This window comes from Halichoerus grypus, chromosome 10 (genome assembly GCF_964656455.1).
Source record: "Halichoerus grypus chromosome 10, mHalGry1.hap1.1, whole genome shotgun sequence".
In the NCBI taxonomy this organism is placed as follows: Eukaryota; Metazoa; Chordata; class Mammalia; order Carnivora; family Phocidae; genus Halichoerus; species Halichoerus grypus.
Window position 1 is genome coordinate 21,032,153 of NC_135721.1, and position 13,416 is coordinate 21,045,568.

Here is a 13,416-nt window from a genome sequence, read left to right on the forward strand (position 1 = left end):
CAGTAAAGAAGCAGGAAGCCCAGCCCCCAGATCATGTGCCCATCCCCTGACCAGCCTCAGGATGCCGCTCTAAGTGCTCCAGGTCATCCTGTGCCCAGTGGGTCTCATTCAGAAGGCTGGGCCTCTTGCTCTGCACTCCAGACCTTATATCCTGGTCCCTGCTTGCTCGACCCAGTCTAGCCTCTTGGTCCTGAAGCAGTTCATCCGCTGGCCATTCCCAGCCTGTGCCTGCTTATTCTGCCTCTTCTTTGTTTTACAACCCAGACAATGCCAGCTTTGTTCCTTTGCCCTATGCTTTGCACCAGACCCCCTCACAACCAGCATGGAACTCTCTTTGGAGAAGCCTTCCTTCCCATTGCTTACAGCCCATTACTGTGGCTAATACTTTGTACACGCCGAGTGCTTTTGCCCCACTATCTCCTTCAGCCAGTCCTTGCTTCCTTCAGCTAGCATTTAATGAGCCCCTCTGCGTGCCAAGCCCTTAGAAGGATAAAATGAAGCCTAGGCTCTGCGGTCAAGGAGCCCCATAGTCTATATCCATAGAATCTATGGATAGATTCTAACCCAGTTTCCTCATCCATAAAATGGGGATAATCCTGTCTGACTACCTCACAGGGGTGCTGTAAGATTGCTTTGAAACTATGTGTGAGCCTGTCACATAGCTCATTGGTGACCGTGTGGTGTTGATGGTGTTGACATCCACTTTACAGCTGAGAAGATGGGTGTGGAGTTAGTCATGTGGCTAGAGGGGCAAAGGCAAGTTCAGCGCTCCCAGCACTGCTCTACCCATCGCCCACTGCGTTTCCTTCTCTTACCCCATTGCACCCTTTGCTGCCCCGTCTGCACTAGAATGAGACACGGTCAGGTGTGGCCTCTCGCCCCAGTTGAGGGAAGCTGATCATTTTCAGCCCAGGCCTGCCTTCAAGTCTCCTAAGAGTGCCCACTTGACCGGTCTCTCCCGGCAGGCACGGTGCTTCTCACACGTGCCTGGGGGTGTCACCCATGAGAATATGTCTCCTACAGGAGGTGATGGAGCTCACAGTGCTCCCCACCTTGCTGCCCATCTCCCCAAAGCTGGGTTCCATCAGTCAAGTGTTGCTTGCAAGCACTCGTGAGATTTGCTCTTCAGGCTCCAGAATTCTGGGTTAAGGTAAAAATACCTATTTGCCTTAGTGATGGAGGTGAGTCAGGTTCATAAGAAGGGAGCTGGGAGAAGTAGGCACAGGAAAGGGGATGACGTTGACCGGGCAGAAGCATTCTGGGTGTAAAATCAATGGCAGGTAAAAACACTGCATTTGGGAGGGAGAGATGGAAACGCATTTTCAACACAAGATGAAGTATCTGGTATCTCTTTGAAGGAGTCTTACATCACAGGGGGAATAAAGTCTGTGTTCTTTTGAAATCTATTTGAGTCGAATTAAGGAAGGAAATTGGTTTGTCCTAAAGCCCAGTCCTTTTAGGAAATTTTCCAGGAGGTGGCAGGAGGATGGCAAGATTTCCTGAAAAGAAGAGGGAACATTTTTCACCTTATTTCAATTTTTTTTCCCAATAGGATAGAGCTATTTATGTGGTTTTAAATTACTGTAGTTATTTTTCATTATAAAGTCAATATAATATTATATAGAAAATTTGAAAAATTAGAGGAGTGAAATCACCTATAATCCCAATCAACACAGACCTCGTTATTTATTCTCACCTGGTCTGTTTTTTGAATGTGATGTTTTTACATAATTGTAGGAACACATGGCATATCATTTTCGTATACTGATGTGGTTCTTTTAAAATTTTTAAATGTTTTATGAGATACATACAGAAAAGTGCAGAAAATATGTCTAATTTAAAGAGTAATTTAAAGCAAACACCTGCATAACTCCCACCCTTTTCAAGTAAGAGACTTGAATATTTGCAGCTCTCAAGAAGCTTCCCACCACGTGACCCTTCCCAAACACAGCCCCTCCCTGGCCTCCCAGAGATAACCAACCACTCTGACTTTTCTGATTTTCTTGGGTTTTTTCTTTCTATGACTATATGCCTAAACACTGTAGTTCAGTTTTGCCTGGTTTTGAATGTTATATGGACCTGTCCTGTATTTACTATTTTGTGTCTTCAGTTGTTGTTTGTGAGATGTTATATATGGCTGTAGTTAGTTCATACTCATTTTTAGTTTAAAAGAGAAAATGTAGAATTTTTATGTATTTCCATTCAGTATCTATCCCAAATCTAGACTTTATCGGGTAGCCCAGGTTTGAGACTTCTTTTCTTTTCTTTTGACTTTATTTTTAAGTAATCTCTATACCCAATGTGGGACTCGAACTTACGACCCTGAGATCAAGAGTCCCGTGCTCCACCACTGAGCCAGCCAGGCGCCCCTGGGATGGACACTTTTATAGTTAGGAAGATGCGTTCTTTTCCCCTGCTTGTGACTTTCCCCACCCCCGACCTGCGTCATTGCCCCCTCCGTCCTTCTGGCAGTGGGCACTGGCCCCTCCGCCCTTTGGCTGGCATTCTAGAAAGCAGCCACTCTGTGGGCCACTGGAGGCCCTGGAGCTGCAGCTGCTACCCTTCCAAGAGAGCTGATGGAATTATTTCTGGGGCCTGCAGACAGCTGGCGAGAGCGTGGAAAGCACAGCAGGGCTGAAGAATCCGCCAGAAGGTCCACCTGGGGAAGGGTTATGGTGGCGATGGTGACTACTGGTCACAAAAGCCTGGTGTTTTCTGGCTGAGGCCTCAGTCGGGAGGCCGGGATTCTTGTCTCCAGTGTGCGCACACCTCCCTGCCCTTCTTCCAGGGCCCTGGAGCCGCTGGGCTCACGGAAGGGGATTTACTCCTCTTTACTGGTTTTTGCTGGTACTCGGTCTCCCCCAGCCTCAGATGTAAAGCCTCCTGACCTCAGTGAACAAGGGAGCACTTGAAAGGAGCAAGGTTTCTGCCCCAATGCAAAGACTGCACGCAGGGGCCGTGATGCCCGCCGAGGCGCACGTGAGTGTCACCACGCAGCCGGCCTCTTCGGTCCCGAGGCCACACGCACTCGTGCTCACTGTCAGCTTGGCCTTCCCACAACTGTCCGGTTTCTCTCACGGCTAATCTTGAACAAGTGGTCTGCAGCTCCATTTCTTACCACCCTCTTGGGCTAATCCCTCGGAATTTCACTCTTGCCCTCTGCGCCCTGATGGCGCTTGCATGTGGAGTCCCCCAGGCTGGGCCAGGCCAGGCCCGATGAAGCCATGGGATTAAGGCTTCTTACTCGATCTTAGCCTAAGGACTCGGCCCACTTGGGTCCATATACACCTTCCCACAAGCCAGGCCCACCTCTCGGGCTCCACTCGTAGTAGCTCCTTCGTCCTTGTTTCTTTATGCTTCTTCAAGAACAAGCCCTTGTTCTCCACATTGATGCCCATCCCACGGACAGATCGGGTCACTTTGCCTGCCTGTCCTCTTAGTGTGGCCTTGGTGCTGGGCTCTTATAGCTTATGACTACCGGACAAAGGGTCCAGTGTGTCTCGTGGTGGGGGAGGGGTGTAACATCGGCCACAGCCTGTGGAGCCTCTCCCCTCCATGTGTGACCCTTTGGCTTGATAGGCCCTTCTTTCTGCCTCCAGATCCCCAGAAGATGCCTGAGCCCCACATGAAAGACAGACTTGCCCTTTTACCTTCCCCAGTTCTCCCCATGGCTGGGTTCTGCCTCTAGAATCTCTCAATACATTTTGCACAAAACTCTGGGTGACCCAAACCAGGCCCACCACTCAGACCAGCCCTCGATGCTGACGCTGGCCTGGTTGGAGAGGAGTCTAGAAGAGTCTCAGGTTTCTGGGTGGATGATAAGGGATGGCGCAGCTGGTTTTGGACAGGCTGAGTATGCCTGTGGAACATTCCAGTGGAATGGTCTGTGGGCATTTGAATGTTAAATGCCCTCACACCCTCATTATTGGCATAGAATAGGTTCCAGATTCCTGCTTACCCTGGAAAGCAGGGTCCTAGGTGTTGAAGAAGTCAGTCATAAGGCAGGTAAAGTGTGATCATGGGATGTGGGGAGAGGTCATGCGGCAGAAACAGCTGTGAGCTTGTCTTTTTTATTTTTACCTGTCACCTAATTGTTATTTTCATGAGTTCATACACATTGACTAGAAAAGTGGTTGTGTCTGGGGGGGGGGGGGGTGGAACGGAAGAGATGCAGGGACAGCAAGGGTGGTGACAATGGTGAGTTCACAGGTGTTTGTCATTTTTCTTTATACCTGACGTGGACATTATAAATACCATTTTAAATCGACTCAAGAGTTGATAAAGCCAGTTAAGAATTATAAAATTATACTTGCTTTAATATTATTTAAGAATTGTTTAGTGCTTTACTGTTTAGAAAGGCAGTTCAGTTTATTACAAAATTAAATGTATTAGCTTAAAGCCTTAGCTGCTTCCCACTCACCTCAAACTTCCCTTTTTGGCTTTTTGTGTTCCAGCGAACCTTTCATTTGTTCTCATTTTTCATCTCCAGAGAGAATCCCATTCCAGAATCATCCCAGGATGCTCTAAGTGCAAGCACCCCCATCGCCCCCGGAACCCTTGTTAGATTCGGCTCTCCCAGCTCTGTTCTATTACTCTTTCCTATGTGTTGATCAGAGGAAGAAAAATAGCTGCATATTTTAGTTTTCTTTTCCTAACCACTGCCATATATCACCTTTTGATCCTTTGGCAAATGTTACCTGCTTGGAGCAAAGGAAAAGCCACATCATTCAGTGTGTCCCCAGCGACCGGAACTGGCTTCCCCTGCCCCTCCAGTTAGCGGCCCATCTGCCATTAGGGTTGGCTTATGTGTTGTCCCAGGACACTTGTGTAGCTCTTGCCTTCACGTGCCTTGATTTCACAGTGACCGATGGTCTGTATAGAATCACACGTTCTTCTGTGGGCTGGACCCAAAGAGGAAATGTGAGTCTTAAACCAATGCCTATTAAAAAGGAAATACAGGGGCACCTGGGTGGCTGAGTCATTAAGCGTCTGCCTTCGGCTCAGGTAATGTTCCCAGGGTCCTGGGATCGAGCCCCACATTGGGTTCCCTGCTCAGCGGGAAGCCTGCTTCGCTTCTCCCTCTCCCACTCCCCCTGCTTTGTTCCCTCTCTCTCCGTGTCTCTCTCTGTCAAATAAATAAAAGCTTTAAAAAAAAAAAAAAAAGGAAATACATACCATACAAACCAATTCCTATCAAGTTCTTTTTAAGGTCTCTCTGCAAGAAGCGTCCCCTTTGCACCATTCTGGCCCCACGTGTCTTTGTGGAGCCCCAGAGTCCCCCGGCATCCTCCAGCTGAGCTGCCGGCAGGAGACAGCTGTGCAGGCCAGACTGCAGGCTCTCCGCGTCTCGCACCTCCCTGCAGGCACAGGGGAGCTGGGGAAGGTGATGACAGAAGCAGGCGATTGCAAGACACAGTGTTGGGGTTGGCATTTCCTTGGCAGGACCACACTGCGCGCCTTCTAGGAGCATGGAGTTGTGTGCGTTTCACGAACGAGAAGCAGCAGCTGCCATAACCTTGACCATCCAGCCGGCAAGGTGCCCCCTGTGCAGTTCTGCGCTGGAACAGCTCACAGCAGTAGGAAGCAGGAGGGTGGGTGGTATGGGAAATTGTCCTTTATCCAGCCAGACGGTTATTAGGTAGCAAATAGCAGTCATTGTCACTGTTTTAAACAGAGAGGCTTTCTCGGGAAAGACTGCACTCCCAGATTATACAGTGCTGTTTCCCCAGCTTGCACATCACCTTGGCTCTCACCCAGCAGGGGTTCAGGAACATAAGGAATCCATGCCACAGGATTAGGAAATTGGGGGAGATAAGCCGCCTACAGTTGGATAAATCTTGGCATATCAAAGATATCCATCTTGCTGTGGAAGGCATCATTTCTTCCCCACATAAACTGTGGAATTCCTAAGATGTGCACATTTGCACTGTCCCAGCCTCCTGTCGGCCCTGGGCTGCCTCTCCTATTCAAGGTCACTGTTGGTGAAGACCAAGGACTGAAGGGAAAGTCAAGGTAGACTCGATGAATCTCCACAGCTCTAGAATTCCATAGTTCTGAGTTACTCCTTCTAATACCATTTAACTACCTGGCATGTTTCCATTTCTGCCTGGGAGGACAGCCATGTGATTTGAATTCTTTCATCTGCATAGACAAAATAGCTGGGTGATCAGCGTTTTTGGTTAGACAAATGGGAATGTGGGATGCAGCCAGAAGTCCTTAAAGGAGGTGACATTTATTTTAAGGCACAGTTGTTACTTAATGATGATTTGATTATAACGTTCACTTCTGTCTAATGTAGTATCTTAGCTCACGCTGCTATAATAAAAATACCATAGACTGGGTAGCTTAAATCACAGAGAATTACTCTTCACAGCTCTGAAGGCTGAGAAGTCCAAGATCAAGGTGCTGGCCAATTCACTTGCTGGTGAGGACTCTGCCTGGCTTGCAGATGACTACCTTCTGTCTGTATCCTCATATGGGGTGGAAAGAGAGAGGGGTGAGGGGGTGAGAGAGATCTCCTGTCTCTTCTTATAAGGGCACTAATCCCACTTATGAGGACCCCACCCTCATGACCCAATTCCCTCCCAAGGCCCCAGCTCCAAATACTATCACACTGGGATTGGGGCTTCAATGTAGGAATTTTGGGGGTGATACAAACATTCAGTCCACAGCCTATGTAGTAAGCCAGTGGGCCAGCTATTGGCTCTGTCTACACAGTAACTGTTTGGAATAAATAAGTGATTTGAAGCATCATAAATTAGTAAAACTGATACCAATTATGACCACTGACAAGAATGTCTTCTGAATACTGTGAGAGAGACAGTCATAGCTAGGGGCATTTGCGGAGCTTACGAGCATGTATTTCAACAATTGTGCTCAAATCTTTTCCCTTCCAAGGGACTCTCCTAAGAGGGCCAAGGTATCTTCCCCACTCACCCACCCCCTCACCCCATTATGTTCACAAACTCGTACGTACACAGACAGAAGAAGCCTTGCTGCAGAAAATGATGCCAGGAACATGTTTTCTTCATTTAGTTTAGCAAAGACTAGCAGGGAAAGCTGGAGGAATGTGGTGCTAATGAGGTTACTGGGGGAGGTGAGAAGCATAATGAATGTCAGCCGTCAATGGTGAGGGGGACTGGGCGGGATGAGGCATCTTGGCCACCCAGACAATTTGGAAATCTAGAAAGGCGGGGATACTGGTGTAGCAAGACCGTCCCACCATCACCAGACCGCTCATCTCACCATTCACAGCTCTGGTGTCTGGTACTCGGGGAGACACCCCCAGTTTAAACCAGTCCCTGGTAACTTAGTTTTCAGGCTTTTAGGCAAGAAGTGTCCCGTTACCCATTAGTCACTTTGTAACATAGTTTGGGTCTCTGTCGGCCACTAGACTGAAGCTCTTGAGAGCAAGGCCCGTGTCTTCTTCAGAGTTGTGTCCGGTGCTTGACACTGGAAGAGAGTGAGGTTCCAGAGTATTTCAGTGCACACAAATGTTCGTTTTTGTTCACAACGCAGCCCTAGCGTGTTTTGAGTCCTCAGTCACCCCAAAAGGCTGACAGCCTACAGGCAGTTTTGATGACAGCAGCCCCTAGTCTGAAGCTGGCCGTCTGCCAGAGGGCGGGGAAAGAGCTCCCAGCATCCCTGGAAGTGGCTCCACCAGGCGGCCTGAGATCCCCCTCCATGTGGGCAGTATGGCGCGTGGCCAGGAGCGTAGGCTCTCGTATTAGTCTGCTCCAGCTGCCATAACAAAATACCACAGACTGGGGGGCTTATACAACAAAATGTATTTTCTCAGAGTTCTGAGGTTGGAAGTCTGACATGAGGGTGTCAATATGGTAGGTTTCCGGGGAGAACTCTCTTGCTGGCTGGTAGATGGCTCCTTTCTCACAGGGCCTTTTTTAGGGCTTATGCAAAGGCTGTGGCAGTGGTGGGTGGGGGACTGAGCCCTTTGTCTCTTCTTATAAGGATACTAATCCTGTGGGATCAGGGACCCATCCTATGACCTCATTTAACCTTAAAAACTTCCTTAGAGGCCCCATCTCCAAATGCGGCCACACTGGAGGTTAAGGCTTTTGAGTGTGAATTTTGGAAGAACAAAACATTCAGTCCACAACAGCTCTGGACAGTTGTCTGGCTTTCGGTCCCTACTTTGTTAGAAACTAGCTGTGTGACCTTGAGGATGTTCCTTTAACTTTTCTAAGCCTCAGCCATCCCGGGGCAATAATGGGACATTAATGGTGCCTATCTCAGGGCATTGTAAGGATCAAGTACAATAAGGTGCATGATGCGTTCAGTGAGGACCCAGTATATAGTAGGTGTGCACTGATTGTTAACATTATTTACAGGGTCCTCTAAGTTCTGAGAAGGAGTTCCTTCTGATGTTATCCTGGGAATCCTGTCTCTTCAGAGCCAGGTTAACCTTCAGGGATTTCTACAAGGAAGAAGAAAAAGACAGGTTGGGTGGGGGACCCAAGTTTATCCTATATAGTTTGAAAATATAGAAAACTATGAAGAACATAAAAATCACCTGTAACTCTTCTATCCAGAGCCAACTCTGATAACCTTTCCTTTAACTCAGACAGACCTGAGTATGAACTTCTCTTAAAAAGGGGGTAAGGTCCCTGCCTTGTTCCTACTTCTCAGGGTTGGTTGCCACGTGGTTAAACCCATGTGAAGTGCCAGGCACGGGGTGTTAGCTTACTAAGAGCGATTGCTCTCATTTCTACTGAAGAAGACACCCTTCGCGTTTGATACCAACATCAAAGCTCAGACAGGAATTCCCAGTAATTCATTATCACATCACCTTTCCAGGACCCCCACCCTCCAGGTGTGCACTCTGAAGCATGTGTTCTAGATTGATAAGCAAATCAATATTCTCCTTTACAACACTGACAAACAATAAGCAGTTTCCCAGCATAAATATTGCTATTTTTCCTCTTGCCCTAAAGCAGCTTTAAAAATTGAGGATTATATATTTGCACAGGGGGCTGGGTCGGGGGGTGTCTTCTTTCGGCCATCTCTTCCACCACCATCACTTCCCTTCTCTAGTGCAAACTGAGAAGTCGCATCTCTCCTTTCATGGTCACACTTGGCCTTGGCTTCGTAACGAGAGAGAGGGAGATTGCATCTGTCAGCCTTTCTGGGCTTCCTTTGGCCAGGGTGGTTGTGTCCCTCACCTGCAAAGAAACTCATTTCCTAATTGCATATTAAATTAAAACTCCAGTTTTCAGATTTTAGGACAAAAGATCAAATATACTCAGCTTCATCCGGGTTCAGACAATAAGCTTATGGCTGGGACTGTCCCATCTTCCCATCTCTCCAGCCTGACTCCTCCCCACTGCCTCTTTGCCCACTACCTTCCTCACTAGGGGAGGGGCCCCTTCTCCCCAGAGGTTGGACTGATACCCGGGAGGGGAGGGGCGCAGATGTTCTGGGAAACAGCTGTTGCTGTGTAAGGGAACAGGGTTCACTCCCACCACCTGTCTTGTTCCCCAGCATCGCCCCCAGCAACAGCCCCACAAGGGGCTGGCCACCTAATAGCAGGAGAGCCTTGTGGTTGACCCCGAATAAGCACAGCCAACTTTCTTGGTGTGGAGATTCCATGCACTCCAGCCTGGTCAACTTAACAAAAACAAACTGCTTAACCAAGTGTGTCCAGGAGAGCAGGCTAAGATCACCAGATAGCTGACCCATCTCCTTACAAGAGGGTATTCCTTCAACAGGTTCTAGGCCTTTTCATCCTGGGGCACAGCCTCCTCACAGCTTACCTGATGGCAGACAAACGAAATGACAAGAATAAGAGGAAATATGTTTCTTCCTCTGCTCTGTCCACAGTAATTTGCTGTATTGGAAAAGGGATGAAAGCTGAGCATTGTCCTGGACATAGAGTTGCCAGATATCCCAGAAAACAAATATGGAACAGCCTACCACTCACTGCTTTAAGCCATTTGATCCTGTTGGGATGCAACAAGTAGATGAGGCCATTCATTCATTTGTTCACTGGTTTTGAGTATCCTATACTCGGGGCTGGGGCTGAAGAGGGAGCAGAAACAATGATCACTAATAAGGCTTTGGACCTTGAGAACCTCAGTTCAGAGGTGCGGAGAGACTCCAGGGCCATGAAGTCTGTGAAGGTGGCAGAGAGTCAGGGAAGGCTTCTTATAAAGGGGGACAACTGGATTAGGTCCTGAAGAATGAGCAGTTTACCAAGTGGAAAGGTGGGCTTCACTCATGCCCGGGGAGACCCTGCAATGGTGAAGTCTCCCTCCTCCTAGTCAGACTTTGTTGTATCTTTCCTAAGTCTAAATGAAAATCATTTCTGTTCAGATACCTAAGGGTCAAGAGAGTTGCAGATCCAACCCAAAGGTGCTCCCTGGACGGGATTCTGATTAGCTCCATCACGGCAGCTGTCTGAACACTGACCCCTTCCCCTGTGTCCAGCCCGCTTAGTCTCAGGCCCCACAGTGGCTCCTCCACATCTCCCCCACTCTGCTCACATCCTCTTGCTCCTCGCTGCTCCCAGGAGCTCCCCGCCTCCCACTATTCAGAGCAGAGAGAACACCTCTCTGGTGTGTATCCCCACCTCTTCTGCATCTTCACATAATCTCCTTTCTACAAGCCTTGACCTTAACCTCTCTCGAGTCTGTTTCCTCTGTGGATGGGCATAATAATACCTTTGGAAGGATCAAATAAAATAAACCATCTAAGTCTGTGACAGAGACCTGGCTTCCATTAATAATGGCCATCATTCTTCCATGCTGCAAGACCTTCCGTTACAAGTAATCCCTTGTCCTCTTTTATCTTTAAATCAATCCTTTGACTCTTTCCTAGCTGTTTGAAAAAATCTTAGATCTGTCTTAAATTGATCTCTTCCTTCAGGCATGCTGTCCTCAGCCCATTTTACGGCTCCCTTTACTCACAAAGGTCTTGACAAGTTTCCACAAACTTGCCTTCAACCACCATTTATCAAAGACTTGCTCCTCTCCAAAACAGTGGCCAAGATCTCCCTGTGGTCCTTATTCCGCTCCCCTGCATGGCCACATTTAATGCTAAGGAGAGGGAGCTCCAAGAGGAAGAGAATGGTTAGTGGTCAAATGCGGCCACTCAATGGATGATCCGTTTTGAGTTGATTTTTGTGTAAGATCTGAGATTTAAGTCAAGGTTTATTTTTTGCTTATGGATATCTAATTGCTCCAACATCATTTGCTGAAAAGACTATCTTCCCTCCATTGAATGGTTTTTTTGCACCTTTGTCAAAAATCAGTTGACCATACTTACATGGGCTATTTCTGGATCTTTATTCTGTTCCACTGATTTTGTGTCTCCATCCATACTATCCAGTTTTGACTACTGGAACTAAGTAATAAGTTTTCAAATCCGGTAGACTAATTCTTCCCACTTTATTCTTCTTTGTCAAAATTATTTTATTTTTTAATTTTTATTTATTTGAGAGAGAGAAAGAGACCCAGCGGAGGGAGAGGCAGAGGGAGAGGGAGAATCAGACTCCCCACTGAGCAGGGAGCTGGACGTGGAACTCGATCCCAGGACCCGGGGATCATGACCTGAGCTGAAGGCAGACGCTTAACCAACTGAGCCACCCAGGCGTCCCTGTCAAAATTATTTTAGCTTTGTTTTTTCACATAAACTTTGACAATAAGCTTGCCTCTATCTACAAAAGATTTTTGCTGAGATAGGAACTGCATTAAACGTGTGTATCAATTTGGGGAAAATTGACAATCTTTACTATGTTGGGTGTTCCATTCCATGAATATGGTGTGTCTCGCCACTCACTTCAATCTTTGATTTCTTTCATCAGCATTTTGTGGTTTTTTAGCATATAAATACTGTATATGTTTTCTTAGATTTATGCCTAAGCATTTTAATTTTTTTGCATGTACATGTGTTCATTGCTAGTATATAGAAAAATGAACTTTTTGTATGTTGGTCTTGTATCTTGCATTCTTGCTGAACTTACTTATTTGTTCTAGGAGATTTTTTTTTTTTTAGATTCTTTGGAGTTTTCTCCACAGAAACCATCATGTCATCTGCAAATAGGGACAGTTTTATTTTTTTCCTTTTTCCCTTTGGCTTCTTCCATTTGTGGGGCTGCTCCAGACTAGACCCATGTGAACAGGATGCCCCTGCTGTGTTGCTCAAAGGAGAAGGGTGCTCTCCTGGGGCCACTGTGGCAACTGACATAGGAAATTCTATATGCCCTTTATTTCATTTCATGTTTTCATAGCTGGCTAGCACTCCCTTTGTTGAACAGCAGTGAAAATGGTGGGCATCCTTGCCTTGTTCCCAGTTGTAGGGGGAAAGCATGAAGTCTTTAAGCATTAAGTCTAATGTTAGCTACCGGTTTTTCGTAGATGTTCTTTATTAAGTTGAAATCAGTTGACCATACTTATATGGGCTATTTCTGGATCTTTATTCTGTTCCACTGATTTTGTGTCTCCATCCATACTACCCAGTTTTGACTACTGGAGCTAAGTAATAAGTTTTGAAATCCAGTAGACTAATTCCTCCCATTTTATTCTTCTTTGTCAAAATTATTTTATTTTTTAATTTTTATTTATTTGAGAGAGAGAAAGAGACCCAGCAGAGGGAGAGGCAGAGGTTAATAAGTTAACTTATTCCTACTTTTCTGAGAGCTTTTATCATGAATAGATGTTTGAATTTTGTCAAATGCTTTTTCTGCATCAAATGATATGTGATTATGTGATTCTTCTTTAGCCTGTTAATAGGGTGGATTACATTGATTAAATTTTCAAATATTGAACCTGACATTGCATCCCTGGAATAAATCCCATTTGCATGGTGTAGAATTCTTTTTACATATTGCTGAATTCCACTTGCTAATATTTTGTTAAGAATTTCTGTATCTATATTCATGAGGGATATTACTCGATAATTTTCTTTTTTTGGTGCTGTCTTTGTCTGGCTTTGGTATCAGAGTAATACTGGTTTCATAAAATGAATTGGGAATGTTTCCTTCTCTTCTCCTTTCTGCAAGAGATTGGCATTCATTCTTTAAGCATATGGTAAGGTTCTCTAGCTTTTAAAAATAGTGGTTCTGGGGGCTCCTGGGTGGCTCAGTCGTTAAGCTTCTGCCTTCGGCTCAGGTCATGATCCCAGGGTCTTGGGATCGAGCCCCGCATCGTGCTCCCTGCTCAGCGGGAAGCCTGCTTCTCCCTCTTCCGCTCCCCCTACTTGTGTTCCCTCTCTTGCTGTCTCTCTCTGTCAGATAAATAAATAAAATCTTAAAAAAAAAATAGTGGTTTTGGGGGACCCAATCCGGAGCAAATAAAGCTGAATCTCTGGGGGTGGAACTTGAGTGAAGGTGCTTTTCCAAATCTCTGCAGATGAGCTTATTAACGGTGCAGCCTGCTGTGGAGTTCGGTGTGGTAGTGGCCT

At 46.6% G+C, this 13,416-nt stretch overlaps 1 protein-coding gene across 2 annotated transcripts in view; it reads left to right on the forward strand.

Annotated features, from left to right (window-relative positions):
* The window catches only part of DPYSL5 (dihydropyrimidinase like 5), a 91,732-nt gene that overhangs the window by 25,643 nt on the left and 52,673 nt on the right, over positions 1-13,416 (forward strand). The window lies entirely within an intron of this gene.